We start from the raw sequence: 15,456 nt of genomic DNA, 5'->3' as shown, positions 1-15,456 counted from the left end.
CCTTTCTTAAATAGTGGGGTTACATTTGCCACCCTCCAATCTGCAGGAACCGTTCCAGAATCTATAGAATTTTGGAAGATGACAACCAATGCATCCACTATCTCTATAGCCATCTCTTTCAAAACCCTGGGATGTAGATCATCAGGTCCTTGGGATTTATCAACTTTCAGTCCCATTAATTTCTCTAATACTATTTTTTTGCTAATACTAATTTCTTTCAGTTCCTCATTCTTGCCTTGGTTCTCTAATATTTCCAGGAGTTTTTTAGTGTCTTCTTCCGTGAAATTGTTTAATTTCTCTGCCATTTCCTTATTCCTCATTATAAATTCTCCAGTCTCTGTCTGTAAGGGACCCATATTTGCCTTCGCAGTCTTTTCCTTTTTACATACCTATAGAAGCTTTTACAGTCCGTTTTTATGTTTCTTGCTAGTTTATTCTCGTATTCTATTTTCCCTTTCTTTATCAATTTCTTGGTCCTCCTTTGCTGAATTCTAAAATCCTTCCAATCCTCAGGCTTACTGCTTTTTCTGGCAACTTTATATGCCTCTTCCTTTGATTTAATACTATCTCTAATTTCTCTTGTTAGCCACAGTGTAACCACTTTTCCTGTTGGGTTTTTGTGCCTGAAAGGAATACATATTTGTTGCAAATTATGTATTAATTCTTTAAATGATAGCCATCGCCTGTCTACCATCATACCTTTTAATGTAGTTCCCTAATCAACCACAGCCACCTTGCGCCTCATACCTTCGTAGTTTCCTTTGTTTAGATTTTAAGACCCTAGTTTCAGATTGAACTACATCACTTTCAAACTTAATGAAGAATTCTATCATATTATGGTCACTCTTCCCTAGGGGCTCCTTTACAACAAGATTATTAATTAACCCTTTCTCATTGCACAATACTAGATCTAAAATAGCCTGTTTCCTAGTTGGTTCCTCAATATACTGATCCAGAAAATCATCTCGTATGCATTCTGCTAATTTGGTTTGCCCAATCTATATGTAGATTAAAGTCCCCCATGGTTACTGTATTACCCTTGTTACATGCACTTCTAATTTCCTGCTTTATACAGTGCCCAACATTACCACTACTGTTTGGTGGCCTATAAGCAACTCCCAGCAATGTTTTCTGCCCCTTGCTGTTTCTTAGCTCCACCCAAACTGATTCTACATCTTGATCTTCTGAGCCAAGATCCTTCCTCACTATTGTACTGATCTAATCATTTATTAACAGCACTACCTCAACTCCTTTTCCTTTTTGCCTGTCCTTCCTAAATGTCAAATACCCTTGAATATTCAATTCCTAGCCTTGGTCACCCTGCAGCCACGTCTCCGTAATGGCAATTAGATCATACCCATTTACTTCTATTTGTGCCATCAGTTCATCTACCTCGTTGCGAATGCTGTGTGCATTCAGATAAAGTGCCTTTAATTTTGCCTTTTTAACTTTTTTTCCTATTTTGACCTTATTTGCTGTTGGCATTTGTTTCCACTCCTTCCAATTTCACTCACTACTTTTTTGCCTTCCACTTCCAGCTTTGTTACTCTGAATATCTCAAGTTTTCATCCCCTTGCCAAATTAGTTTAAATCCTCCCCGATAGCATTAGCAAACCTCCCCGCAAGGATATTGGTCCCGGCCCTGTTGAGGTGCTACCCGTCCAGCTTGTACAGGTCCCACCTCCCCCAGAACCGGTCTCAATGCTCCAGGAATCTAAAGCCCTCCCTCCTGCACCATCTCTCCAGCCATGCATTCATCTGCTCTATCCTCCTAATTCTATACTCACTAGGGCGTGGCACTGGGAGTAATCCTGAGATTACTACCCTTAAGGTCCTGCTTGTTAATCTCTTTCTTAACTCCTTAAACTCTGCCTGCCGGACCTCATTCCTCTTTCTACCTATGTCGTTAGTACCGATATGGACCACAACTTTTGGCTGTTCATCCTCCTCCCCCCTCCCCCCAAGAATGCTCTGCAGCTGCTTAGTGACATCCGTGACCCAGGCACCAGGGAGGCAACATACCATCCTGGAATCACATCTGCGGCCGCAGAAACGCCTGTCTGCTCCCCTAACTATGGAATCCCCTATCACTATTGCTCTGCTGACCTTTCTCCTCCCCTCCGTACAGCTGGCCCACCCTTGGTGCTATGGTCTTGGCTCTGGCTGCACTCCGCAGAGGACACTCTCCCTTACCAATTTTTAGAACTGAATACTGGTTGGAGTGGGAGATGCCCTCAGGGGACTCCTGCACTACCTGCCTAGTCCTCCTTGTCTGTCTGGCGGTCACCCAGTCCCTCTCAGCCTGCACTCTCTTAAACTGTGGGGTGACAATCTCCTGAAACATGCTATCCACGTAGCTCTCAACCTCGCGGATGCACTGTAGTGACGCCAGCTGCTGCTCGATCTCCGAAATCCTGAGCTCGAGCTCCTCCAGCTGACGACACTTCCTGCACCTGTGGTTGTCCAGGACATGGGAAGCATCCTGGAGTTCCCACATGGCACAAGATGCGCATTCCACAGGACTGAGCTGCGCGGCCACGCCTCGATTTCTCTATTTATTATTTTATTAAATAAACTTAATAGAAATGAACTTTAAGACGTAAAAATCACTTACCAGCTACTCACCAATCAGCTGCTTACCTAGTGCTGACGTCACTTTGTTTTTGCTCTCTCCTTCACGCTCTGGCTCCGCCTCTCCTCTGCTCCACCGCCTCAGCTGATCTCCGCGCTCCGAATCCTGCCTTTTTCTGGGCGTGGGGGCGACTGACTGACGTCAGCAAAGGCAGTGGGGGTTCAGTTGAGGGAATGAGTAGGTACAAGAGGCAATAGGAGACATAGTGATTCACCAGATACTTCAAAGGGGTACGTGAATCAATGACAGCAATGAGAAAAATGAGGTTGATTGTGGAAAGCTGAAAACGTAGGGGACTTGATAGGAACAAGGAACTTTGCAGAAGCAATTGGGATGGTGTACGGCAATGGAAAATAGCAGCCAAGAACAAAAATCTGCATTTTCCCAACAACTGCCATCAGAAAATGCAGACTTCAGCCCTCAGTAGCTCCCTTACAGGCCATGCCACACCGCCTTCTACCTAAAAAGCAACTAGAAAATGGAGAAACAAGCAAAAATAATAGTTAGGAACAGAGATCACTAAAAGCTAGTGCACAGGTACGAAAAGTAATCAAAAAGACTAATGGAATGTTGGCACTTATCTCAAGGAGGTTGGAATTCAAAAGTGAATGGAGTTGAGGTACAGATCAGCCCTGATATAATTGAGTGGTGCAACATACTCGAGAAGCTGAATGGCCTACTCCTGTTCATATGTTCCTATAGATAACAAGACAAATGTAAGAGAGGGATAAAAGCAGAACAAGAAAGAGGCCAGCAGCCACATGAAGGTGACAGGCAATAAGAAAGATACTGGGATACCACAAGCCCCTTCCCGAAATTCCAACATCCCCAAAATCACCTTCACTAATCTCAGATCACATAAACCCATTGCAGTTCCCCCACACCACTTCAGTTCATGCCCATTCCATACTGCCACTCATTGCTTTCACCTGCTACCTCCTGCCCCAATTGCCCATACTCTCCTACTGACTTTTGCCTGAATACCCATGCTTTCCTATCCCTTGCCACTCACCAATTCCTCTGTCCCAATCACCCATATGTTCCCACTCTCTCTTAATGCCTTTTTTCTACTAGACTCCCATGCCTTCCTGCCACTTGCCACTCACTCTTACCATTTCCCTCGCCAATCACCCATACTTTCCGAACTTCCAGGGATTGTCTCCCTCCCCCACCCCCAAGGCCCGTCCTATCGGCTGGCTTAGCATGGGAGCCAGAAACCGATCCCACCACATATCTGGTGTTAGCGGGCAGCCTCCAGGAGCTGTTTTCCACCACTTCCTGTCGATATCCCTCCCATCCCACCGGGATTTAAATATGGGTGGGAATGAAAATAGCTCTGGTCTCATTTCTGGAGCATAAGATGAGTTTCCAACTCACCTTGCTACCCACCCGCCCAAAACCCACCCGGCATTAAAATTGGGGTCTAAGTTCTATGCCTAAAATATTTAATTAAAAAAAAATGCAAATTAATTTTGTCGTCTTAGCTTTATATTTTTTGGACCTCATTATAAAAACTTGCATCCTAAACACATTGCATAGCATGTCTATTCAATTTTAGAGGGAAAGACTATTTTGGAACAGAATTATAAATTGTGTTATTTTTTCTCAAAACGTTGTATTTTATACCTCTAACCATGGAGGAAGCATAGAAAGAATTGTACAATAAAATATACGTACAATGACGGACAGGAAAAGGCCCTCTGATCCATCCAACCTGTCCCACACAATTGTGATACCTTGTGTATCACAATATATACGCTCCCCACGCCACCCAAAACCATGTGATCTCCTGGGAGAGGCGAAAAACCAGATAAAAACCCAAGCCAAATATGGGAAAAATCTGGAAAATTCCTCTCCAACTCTTTTGGCGATCAAAACTTGTCCAGGAGATCACTCTGGCCCTGAATTCTATCCATTACATCACCTACCTTTTCTAAGGGGTGATCTCCACTCCAGCCAGAAACAAGTTCAGCTCTCGCTTGAAGGAATTCAACAAATTGGCGTCCGCTGCACAAGCTGGCAGCTTGTTCCAGAAGTCCACAATTCTCTGGAAAAAGAACCACCTCCTGACATCTAACCTAGATCTGGCCTTATACAACTTAAAATTGTGACCCCTGGTCCTCCCTAACCTACTTAATTGGAACAAACTGTCAACATGAACACATTCTATTCCTTTCATCATCTTATAAACCTCGATCAGATCACCCCTAAGTCTACATTTCTCTAAAGTGTAGAGACCCAGCTCTTTTGGCCTATCTTGATAACTGAGATGCTTTAATCTGGGAATTAGCCTAGCGGCCCTCCTCTGCACCTTTATCATGCATTAATATCAAGCACCGTGTGAGGAGACCAAATTGAGGCTTGACCAAGGTCTTGTTCTAGGACAAAATGGTGTGCTTTGTCTAATAGTCAATTGTCGCATAAATGCTCACCAACACCCAATTTGCTCTAGCTATTACTTCACGGCATTGCTCATGAGCCTTTAGAGATCTAAGCCCTAGAACACCCAGATCTCTTTCTTTCCCCACCTGCTTTAATGTTTTCCCTGAAGGGTTTATGTATGTTAAGCATTTGTCCAGCCCACATGCATAACACTGCACTTTTCCAAATTAAACATCATTTGCCAGTCCCAAGCTCAATCCCCCAACACATCAAGATCAGTCTGTAGCAGTCGAGCGTCCCTAATATGTCCTTCTCTATCCAAGTAATGATATATTACATTAATACGTAAAACTTGGAAAAATTGTTGGATACACTATATACTACCTTAAAGGTGCTATATAAATGCAAGTTGTTGTTGGTTAAGCAGAAATCTATATCCTGGCTCCTATAGTTTATATAGTACCTGTCAAATAAATTGTTTTTATATTATATGTGACTTTTTGTGGTATTAATATTGCAGCTGGCAGTGAAAGGCTAGCCTTGATGAAGCCACCTATTTGCCCGATTAAGTGTATTTGCTTTAGCTGTGGCTGGCCAACTCCTGTGCGGAATTGAAAGAGAGATGTCCTTGCAAGAACAGAACCTCCAATTCACTGTGGACACTGCCACAGGATGACCTGCTAGTATTATATAAACAATTTCTCCATTGGATCCCTTGGGCTGCAAAGTTTTCCACTTTAACATTATTGCTAATAAGTAATAGCAATTTTATATGATCATTTGGGGAGAGCTTAAAACCATCAAAGATCTTCTGCTTCTGCCTTTTTTTCTGATTTTTTTTCATTCAAGACACCTGGCAGCTAAACTACATGCATTTGTTGTTCAAGATAGCTGCCAATGGCCTGGAAAGTTTTGGCCTAACCACAGTGTAAGAGTAGCATTGCACCTTTTTTTTCTGAGGAACTTTACGTGTAACCAATTTATGCTGAAATGTCACTACGTGCGAATTTCCACAATCATTTGCATGGCTCCTAAGTTACGTCCACCGAAACTCCTCTTAGTTCATTAACATAACTCCACCCCCATACGAAAGACCAGAGAATGCCAGTTTCCTGCATTTATGCCAGTTCACAGTGATCATAGATTTACACCCAAACTTTTAGGCAGAGCAAGACCCAAACTCTCTATTTTTAGTGCCTTATAGTAATTTTTTTCAGCGATTTTGTTTTTATTTCTCCTTACTGAAACTCCTTACTGTTCTTCCCATATTTTTGAATGTTTTTTATGCCATCAGAATCTGTTACATTAAAAAGATAAAAGCTTCCATATTGTATTCTCTTAAACGTACTGTGCTTAATGTGCATATATAATGGTTTGATGGATTCAAACTTTACTTTTCATAACATCAGTAAGATAAAGAGGGACTTAAAGAAGATAGATGGCATATGTTTCGCACGTTCCTTGGGCCTCGATTGTTTCTGCTGGATTTACTCCAATTTTTATATTCAAGCACATGCTGATGAGATTCTCAGAAAATTTCCGTGTAAGTTGCTGTCGGCAAGATTGGTGTAAGTCGGATCGAGGAAATTCCGGCTCGTTAGCTTGAGAATTGAGTTACACTTCACTAAGAATGTGATTTAGATTTGCATAGTTGGATTCTCACCCTTCATTAAAATAATACAAGTAAAATCCCCTGAACTAATATTTTGCTTGACATATTTGCTTTGTGGAAAGAATACATTGGTTGCACTCATTTGCTGTTCCAGAAAGAGATATTTGGAATTAGATGAAAATAAAAAATTATGAACACTGCAATTCTGAAATGAAAACAGAAAATGCTGGAAATAACCGCAGATCAGTCAGCATCAGAAAGAGAAATTAACATTTCAGATAAATTCTCAACAATTTCTGTCCTTGTAATCAGATGTTCAATATAAATTTAATGTGCAAAAAATAATTGGGCCAAAATATACTGTAGTCAGCAAGCGAATGGCGGCCGCTGTTGTTGACTGCCCTTGCCCGTTTAATTTCCATGAGACTTTGCACTGCACATTGCTGTAAGTGCGAGAGGAAACGGCACAGTGCCCTCTACAGGGCATCTGGGACCTGTATGAACAGGGAATGCAACTGTGGATCTCCTTAACCAATCAGTTTGAAGGATTGTGAAATGAACAGCACAGAGCCTGAACCAGGAAGTGTAAGTTAGAATACTGAATTCAATGTCAAATCAAACACAGAAAGCGAAAGAAAGAAAGGGAAAGAAAGATTGGATTAAAAGAGAGGGGAAAAAAAAGACAAAGAAAATGTTTTTAAAAATTTTCCAGCAACAATTAAAAGCTGAAGGAATGAGACTCCGCACTTGTAATAGTTAATTTTCAGTGCCAGAGAGGTTGTTTGGCAGTCACTAACACTTATCACGCCATTAAAAAGGGTACTTAGGCTGAAATGGACAAGCCTTAACCTTCTGTGGTGAGCTTAGTTCGTATCTACCATGCAAGTATACGAACTTCACACCGTTCAATGCCTTTCAATGGTGAGGCAGACAGCGAGTTGTCATTTTCATGAAGCTAATGGCAGTCTGGCACAACTTGGACAACAACTTCTGGATTTTTGCGTTTAACTGCGCATCTGCCCTCGCCTGAAGTTGCTATCCGATTTGAGCATAAATAATGTTGAGGCAGTAAATTCTGGTACAATATGAATTTTGCATTTGAAAAAAAAAGAATTTGCATTTATATAATATCTTATCCAGACACTCCAAAGTGTTCCACAGCCAACTTTTTGAAGTGGAGATGCCGGTGATGGACTGGGGTTGACAATTGTAAACAATTTTACAACACCAAGTTATAGTCCAGCAATTTTATTTTAAATTCACAAGCTTTCGGAGGCTTCCTCCTTCGTCAGGTGAACGATGTGAACATCGTTCACCTGACGAAGGAGGAAGCCTCCGAAAGCTTGTGAATTTAAAATAAAATTGCTGGACTATAACTTGGTGTTGTAAAATTGTTTACAACTTTTTGAAGTGTGCTTACTGTTAAATATGCAAACACAGCATCCAATTTGAACATAGTAACGTCCCACAAAGAGCAAATGCGATGGATGACCTGTTGTTCTGTTTTTGATCGTGTTTGAGGGAGGAATATTGACCTGGAGATAGGGATAACCTCTTGTTCTTCTTCAAGTAGTGCCATGGGACCTTTTGCATATACTTGAACAGACAGACAAGGCTTCAATTTAATGCATCATCCAAAAAACAGCAAGTCCAACATTGTAACACTCTGTCTGAACTACGTTGAAATGTCCTCTTAGATTTTGTACTCAATGGAACTTGATCCCACAAAAAAATTGTTAATAATGTTAAAGATTGGTGTATATACATGGTAAAATGTTTCTGGCCAATGATCAATAGATATGTCTAATGGCATATATGGGTCGAATTTCTCGTCCTGCACTCAAAAGCACTCTGCCCTCCCTCAGGAAAACTCATGGAAATGTTTTTTTATTATTCATTCATGGGATGTGGGCATCGCTGGCAAGGCCAACATTTATTGCCCATCCCTAATTACCCTTGAGAAGGTGGTGGTGAGCCGCCTTCTTGAACCGCTGCAGTCCGTGTGGTGAAGGTTCTCCCACAGTGCTGTTAGGAAGGGAGTTCCAGGATTTTGACCCAGCGACGATGAAGGAACGGCGATATATTTCCAAGTCGGGATGGTGTGTGATTTGGAGGGGAACGTGCAGGTGGTGTTGTTCCCATGTACCTGCTGCTCTCGTACTCTAGACTATTTTGACTCTCATATCTTAGATCATTTTCATGGGTGAATCCCAACACACCTACCTTCAAAAATGTCCATCTTTGCTTTAAGATCTAAGTAAGCTTTTGGTAATGCTCCAAAGAAATGAATAATAATCTCTATCCCATAATTGTTTTTAGCTACTGGATTTTTCCTATGCTTCCGTAAAATCTCACTCCAATCTTAGAAAGCAGTCAAACTTTACATCAGAATTTGTTTTAAGTTTAAAGTATCAAATGAATTTATTTTCTAAGAGATGAATAAGCACATACATAGTTTTATATTTACGGTCGACATCCTCCTACCTAACACCTTGAGTGAACAAAATAATCAAAACCTTGCAACTTTTAACAAATAAGCTAATACTTTGTAAATAACTTTTAAATACTAGTGATCGAGAAATTCCACACAGTGAGTTGCACTGCTTTTATGCCAATGGAAAATGACTTGTGCCCACCAATGGTCTGGAGAGATATTTACACAAGAATTTCTTGGGTCAGCTCATTTCCATATCCATTGGAGTAGTGATTGACGCAAAACCTGTGTAACAGAGGAGTAATCTGCTATGGTGCTTTGAAATTAGAATGCAGTTTTTAAAAAGACATTTCTGGCTGAAGATTGCAGCGGCAGGCTGGGGGAACAGCAGACAAGTAAAGAACAGTGCATGGCTCAGTCAGTTGATGGTCAGATAGCTTGACTACATGTCTCATAACTGTTTTTCTGCCACTTTACTAGAATGTCTAACCTAGCAGAGGCGAACAAACAAGGGATAAGGGCATGAAAAAAATGCCTTCATTTCACAGAGTCCGACCTGAAAACCTTCCTCAATGAAATAAATCAGAGGGTGAACAGAGTGCTGGGTATCCAGGACACCTACCAAGAAGGTCAGTTATGCCATGTGGAGGGAGATGGCATTGACACTGTGCCAACTCTCTCACCTCCAGGATTGCAGACTAGTGCCGGTGAAAGTTCAATGACCTAACCTGACCAGGGCAGGCAAGGTAACAAGCCTTCTACTCTCCCTTCCCTTCCTTGTGCAACCTGGGCACCAGCACCCTCTTCACCCCCTGATCTGATGGCTGCATCAGACCAGCCATCCTTCTGATCAGTGGGGCATAGATACAGGGCCCAGTGGAATGGTGAGGGCTTGTGTCGACCTGGCTGATAGTGCCCTCTCTCAGGACAGCAGCACGTGTCAGGCCTCCATTGCACCACACTAGTAGACTGTGAGAGGTGACATCAGGCAGCCCAGGAATAAGCTCCAGAGATGCAGCCAGCAGCGGCTCCCTGCCAAGAGCAAACTGCCATGAGAGGAGGGCCACATCCGACCCATGACCTTTTTCTACAACATGAGTAACCAACTACCTCTAGTGATACTGGCCCTTAGGTTGCACCTAGGAGAACCTTTAGAATAGGTGAAAGAAAGACATGTGTAGGCACCCAGGGGAAAAACAGTGTTAGGAAAGAATAGTTTGACTTGTGCTCACTTTCCACCATTGTTATAGAGACATGTACTCTGTTGTAATGCTCCTCTACTGCTGTTCAGTATCCATGAGAGCAGGGGGTAGGTCTTGTCATCCACAAGCATAATTTTCTTCCCTGAAGAGGTCAGATCAGAGAGGGCCGAATTTTGAAGGATGGGTGCATTGTGACAACTTGTAGCACATGTTGCGTTGACGTACAGGATCCTTTCCATGTTGTCATACGTAATCTGTACATTCAAGGAGTGGAAGCCATTCCTGTTGAGGAAGTTAAAGAGGTTTTCTATAGGGGCTCGCAAAGCAAGGTCAGTGCCATCTATTGCACCCCGGATCTTGAGAAAGCCAGCAACCCCATAAAACTGGATGACTCTATCTCGCTGCTGCCTTGTTGTGATACAGTTAATGAATTCCTCAACTGTTCTCTAAAGTGCATCAGCCACCTAGTGAATTCATGCCCATAATGCACTCTAGCTGATACATAGATTACATAGTGGTGGGTGCCTGAAATGACCCTGTGCCAGAGCAATTATCACCTTCATAGCCACAGAGAGAGCAGTGCACACAGATGACCATGGCCTGCATTAGAGGGCAGGGCTGCCCTCTGTGGTGAAATGCACTCATTTTATACACATCTCCTCAGTAAGGTCCTCATCTGATCTATGTTGCTTGTATATTGTATAGGAGTGGTAATATCTGGTAGGGTCTATCTTCCTTAAATGCTGCCTAACTCTCTTTTGCTCCATCTTGTGTTGCTCCTTCTCCTCTATGATAATGACACACTAGTGTGTGCCCATGGAGAAATACCATACCTGCTCCTGAGAAGTGCTCACTGTGGGTGGAGTGTGGGGAGTGAAAATCTCTCGGTCTCACACTGCCAGAATCAGTCAGAAGCAGGTGGGGAGAATGCCAAAAATAAAATCACTGCAAAGTCTTTCTCAGCTGCAGAAATCACTGCTAAACCTCTCCAAACCCTTCGGGCCTAGAAACTCCTCACTTCTGCTTGTCTCAGCTGATCTTAGCAACAACTGTGCCTTTTAATTCTCAGTCTGACTTGCCCCAAGTGAATTGTGAGTGCAAAAGCAGGAAGCACAGAGCTGTAGTGCCATTGGCCAATATTAAAATATATTTAAATGAGATAATTCGGGACTTGGCAGGTGGATCGCAGGAAGGGCCTGAAAATACAAGGGAATTTGGGAATTGGGGTGGAAAACCGGCATAAACAATTTCGGCCCTATCTTGCTGCTAAAAAAAAAGTTACTTGTCCCAATTTTATGTTGTGGAGATGCCGGTGATGGACTGGGGTTGACAATTGTAAACAATTTTACAACACCAAGTTATAGTCCAGCAATTTTATTTTAAATTCACAAGCTTTAGGAGGCTACCTCCTTCCTCAGGTGAACGATGCTGATTCCACATCGTTCACCTGAGGAAGGAGGTAGCCTCCGAAAGCTTGTGAATTTAAAATAAAATTGCTGGACTATAACTTGGTGTTGTAAAATTGTTTACAATTTTATGTTGACATTACTTCAAAAACGTCATGTAAATTTAGGCCAGTGTTTTTTTTCCCACTGTGGGAGTCTATATTGTTTCTTGGAAATTCAAACTGATTTTTCTCTCTTTTAAGAATTTCAAACTGGTTCCTTCTGAGATTTTAACCTGGCTCTTCACTTGGAATAGAACACCAATTTTTATATCCCAGAAAAGAGTTACCTGGACTTCCTGGATTTTGAATATCTTACCAATCAAAATTAAAAAGTAACTGTCAATCATATACAAATTGCATTGTTTATGTTTGAATTATTCCTCTCTCCAGTCCACAACCAGCAAAATGTGCAACATTGCTTTGGAATGAGCTTGGTACAAGAATTTGAATTGCAGTCAGTTTTTAAACTGCTTATGTACTTCTGGTTGGATTTAAAGGAACAACTACCAAACCAGAACTAGAGAAAATACCTACTTCCTTATCACAGAACAATATATATATATTACAAAAAGGGACAGAGATATATATAGACAGAGTGCCACAAACATTAGAGACAGGCATGTCATGTATTCACTTTGTTGGAAAAGAACTTTATTGAAGTAAAATTAATTCTCAAATAAAGGCTCCAATTTTCCTCCTTCCACTGCCTCTACCTGGGCACCAGTCAGCCTGAACAGACCCAAAGTGCATGCTGCCTGGCCTAACCTGAACCTACCTGTTTTTATGGGCTCAGGTAATTAGCTCAGGCCCAATTCCTTCCCAGGCACAGGTGGAAATCCAGCCGCTGCTCCAGCCAGAAGACCTCCAGCCCAGACAGTCTTCCTGCTGGCTCTGTAAAGAAAGTTTCCACTTACCTCTTTTTGGCTGCTTGGGCTTGCTGCCTGCAAAATATTCCGCACTGGGTGCGACTGGGCGTAAGGCCCAGCAACTACTCTTCTGGGTACCTGTCTGGTGATCCAACTGGAAAATGAGGCAGCAGGCCCCATTAAGCCTGCCTTTCATTTACATGGCTGCACCTGTCCTGAAACACAAGCACTCACTATGTGCCCCCTTTTGCAGATCCCTGGTGCCACAGGTCTCCACCCCTTTTGCTTCAGCTTTGCACCTGGGAACTAAGCATTCCTCTGGTGAATAGGAGAGGAAAATCAGCCCCATACACTCTTGTAGCATTTTTAAAACAATAGCACAGAAGCTTCATTTTTTTTTCCCCTGCATAAGTCCAAATAGGCTGCTGAATTCAGGGGTGAATTTTTGGCAACTCTGCTCCTGGCAGAAAATTGGAAGTGCCACATATCGGGCACACTCAACTCTATTCCCAGTGTTCTAATGTGTTGTTCTGTTAACTCAGACTCCTGTCCCAGAACCAGGGGTCTCCAAAAATTTACTCTTCTGTGAACTTGCCATTGCATACTTCTTGCTCTGATTGCTGACCTAATTAATTCACACACAACCTTCAAATCAATCATGTTTTATACACATGTATGCCTTTAGGAAACTTTCACAATTGTAATAGTGATAATTCGCATTGAAAGGCACAATTTGTTAAAATAAGAAAATATGAAATGAGAAAAGGCCATTCAGATAATCAAGTCTTTTCATTCCACAGACCATATCCAGTCTTTCCTGTAGTGTGCTCCACTAATTTATTCATCTGAAAGAAACATCTGCAAAATTTCTCCAGCTCTATCTTGAAGAGTTAATCAACATAGATTTAATTTGCTATGAATCTGTTCTCCTTTCAAGTTCTAACAGCCTGGGTCAATTATTTTGGACACATCTACATTATCCATGTATCTCCATTTAGGTAACCAGGAACATCCCCCCCACCCCACCCCACCCCACCAACACCAATGAGCATAAATTCAGTTCCAAGTCTCTCTGTTTTCACAGTAATAACGTACAAGAAACACAAAAGTAAATAGTGGAAAAAAGAGTATCAGACAAACAAGCGCACAAAATGAAATTAATATGTATACAATCATATTTAAAGTAAATTCCAGGGATTTTATTTTTGTAGATAACTTATTCCCGAACACTAGTTTTAATCTATATATATATATATATATATATATACCCAGTAGTAATATAAATCAAGTCTGGGAACGTTCAGTTTCTTTATCTGCAATAATAGGCATTCAACTTAGCATAGTATGATTGCCATCAATTTGTTAGTATATTTTTATGGTTGTCTCTGATATATTAACCCTAAATATATTCATGGCATGTTCTCCCCTCTTCTCTTTTCTTCTTGCTAACAAATGAATATTCATACATAATTTGAATTTTTAGCACACTTTTGCATCAGCACATTAGAATCCGAGAATACCACTAGGGAAAGAAAAGGCTAGCGCAGCACAAATATTCCACCCACTTCCTCCCCATGGCCAAAAATTAGTAAGTGAAATTCATTTTTAACCATAGCAATTTTTTGTTCAGAAAACAGATGTAATCATTACAGTAATTATTTACCAAATAAACAGAATAATGAGGCATGACAAATAGGCAATGACAATAGATATAATACCATATCCTGTAAGAGGTTCATTTTCACTTTTCAAATTGTTTCTGCAGTCCTGAGAAGGATCTTGGTGAACTAAAATAGTCTTTTTCTTTCAACAGTGAAGTTTGAATTTCATACTGAAGTAGTAGACCTTCTGTCCAGTGCACTAGTTTGTGAGCCCTTTCTCAGGTGGACTCACAGATGATGCTCCCAAACTGTTAGCGAAATCTCACTTCTTAAGCAGAAATTTCCTTTAGTGTCAGAATTGCATCTCAATTCAACTTCAAGAAAACAATATTATTTTCATATGTTATAATGATGCACTAAAGTTAAACTCATTACTAAAAACACTAACAAGAAATTATGACGTATGTTGTTTGGAATCAAATCATAGGCACACGTGTGCATGCAGCTGCTTCCAACGATTGACATTTCCAAGTAACAATGCATAAATTTGCACTTTACCCCCTACAGATTGGAGGATGAACCAGCTGCCTTAGCAGACAACTAAAATATAATAGCAGTCAAGATGTTTGTCCCTCTAGAACCCCAACTATCCTAGCCTACCATCAATTGCATTTCGAACACTCCTTTGTGTCTTTGTCTCTACTTCCTTCCCTGATTATTCCAAATATTTATCGCCTTTAAGTAAGGAAGTGCTTCCGAATTTACTTCTCATTAATTTTAAGTTATACCTTCTCCAATTAGCCTGACATGCTTTCAAGTAATATTCTGGCATCTATACCATTTAATTTTCTTTATAGGGAGAGAGAGAGTGATATTTATTTGTATATATTCCAATGAAGTTCCTCCACTCTTCTTTTGATAATACTCAGTTCTAACTTTCCACTACCCCTCTCGACCCTGGACTGCCTCGGTGCTCATCCAACATCAAGTTTGGATGTGTCTTAACTTCCTCCAGCTCAACATCTGTGAGGCTGGGATAGATTTTGACTATGGGCGGGTTTTGGGTGGCTGACTGGGAGGCCCAGTCCTTTTTAAGGGCCAGATCTCTATAGCATAGGGCTGGCGGACTGCAGGTGAAAAACATACACCTCGGGCAGCCACAATATGAGAAGCACTCCTAAGAACATAAGAAATAGGAGCAGGAGTAGGCCATATGGCCCCTCGAGCCTGCTCCACCATTCAGTAAGATCATGGCTAATCTTCGACCTCAACTCCACTTT

At 41.5% G+C, this 15,456-nt stretch overlaps 1 protein-coding gene and 1 long non-coding RNA gene across 2 annotated transcripts in view; both read left to right on the top strand.

Annotated features, from left to right (window-relative positions):
* LOC137325019 (uncharacterized) overlaps positions 1–11,967 on the top strand; it is a 49,874-nt gene extending 37,907 nt beyond the window's left edge. The window contains exon 3 of the long non-coding RNA XR_010963777.1: positions 11,911–11,967. This is a non-coding gene — a long non-coding RNA (uncharacterized lncRNA). The remainder of the gene's footprint in view (positions 1–11,910) is intronic.
* The window catches only part of pde4ba (phosphodiesterase 4B, cAMP-specific a), a 557,078-nt gene that overhangs the window by 334,509 nt on the left and 207,113 nt on the right, over positions 1–15,456 (top strand). The window lies entirely within an intron of this gene.

The sequence above is a fragment of the Heptranchias perlo genome, chromosome 9, assembly GCF_035084215.1.
Source record: "Heptranchias perlo isolate sHepPer1 chromosome 9, sHepPer1.hap1, whole genome shotgun sequence".
Taxonomy (NCBI): domain Eukaryota; kingdom Metazoa; phylum Chordata; class Chondrichthyes; order Hexanchiformes; family Hexanchidae; genus Heptranchias; species Heptranchias perlo.
The sequence above is the reverse complement of the archived record's forward strand: the minus strand, read 5'-3'. Positions and strand labels throughout refer to the sequence as shown.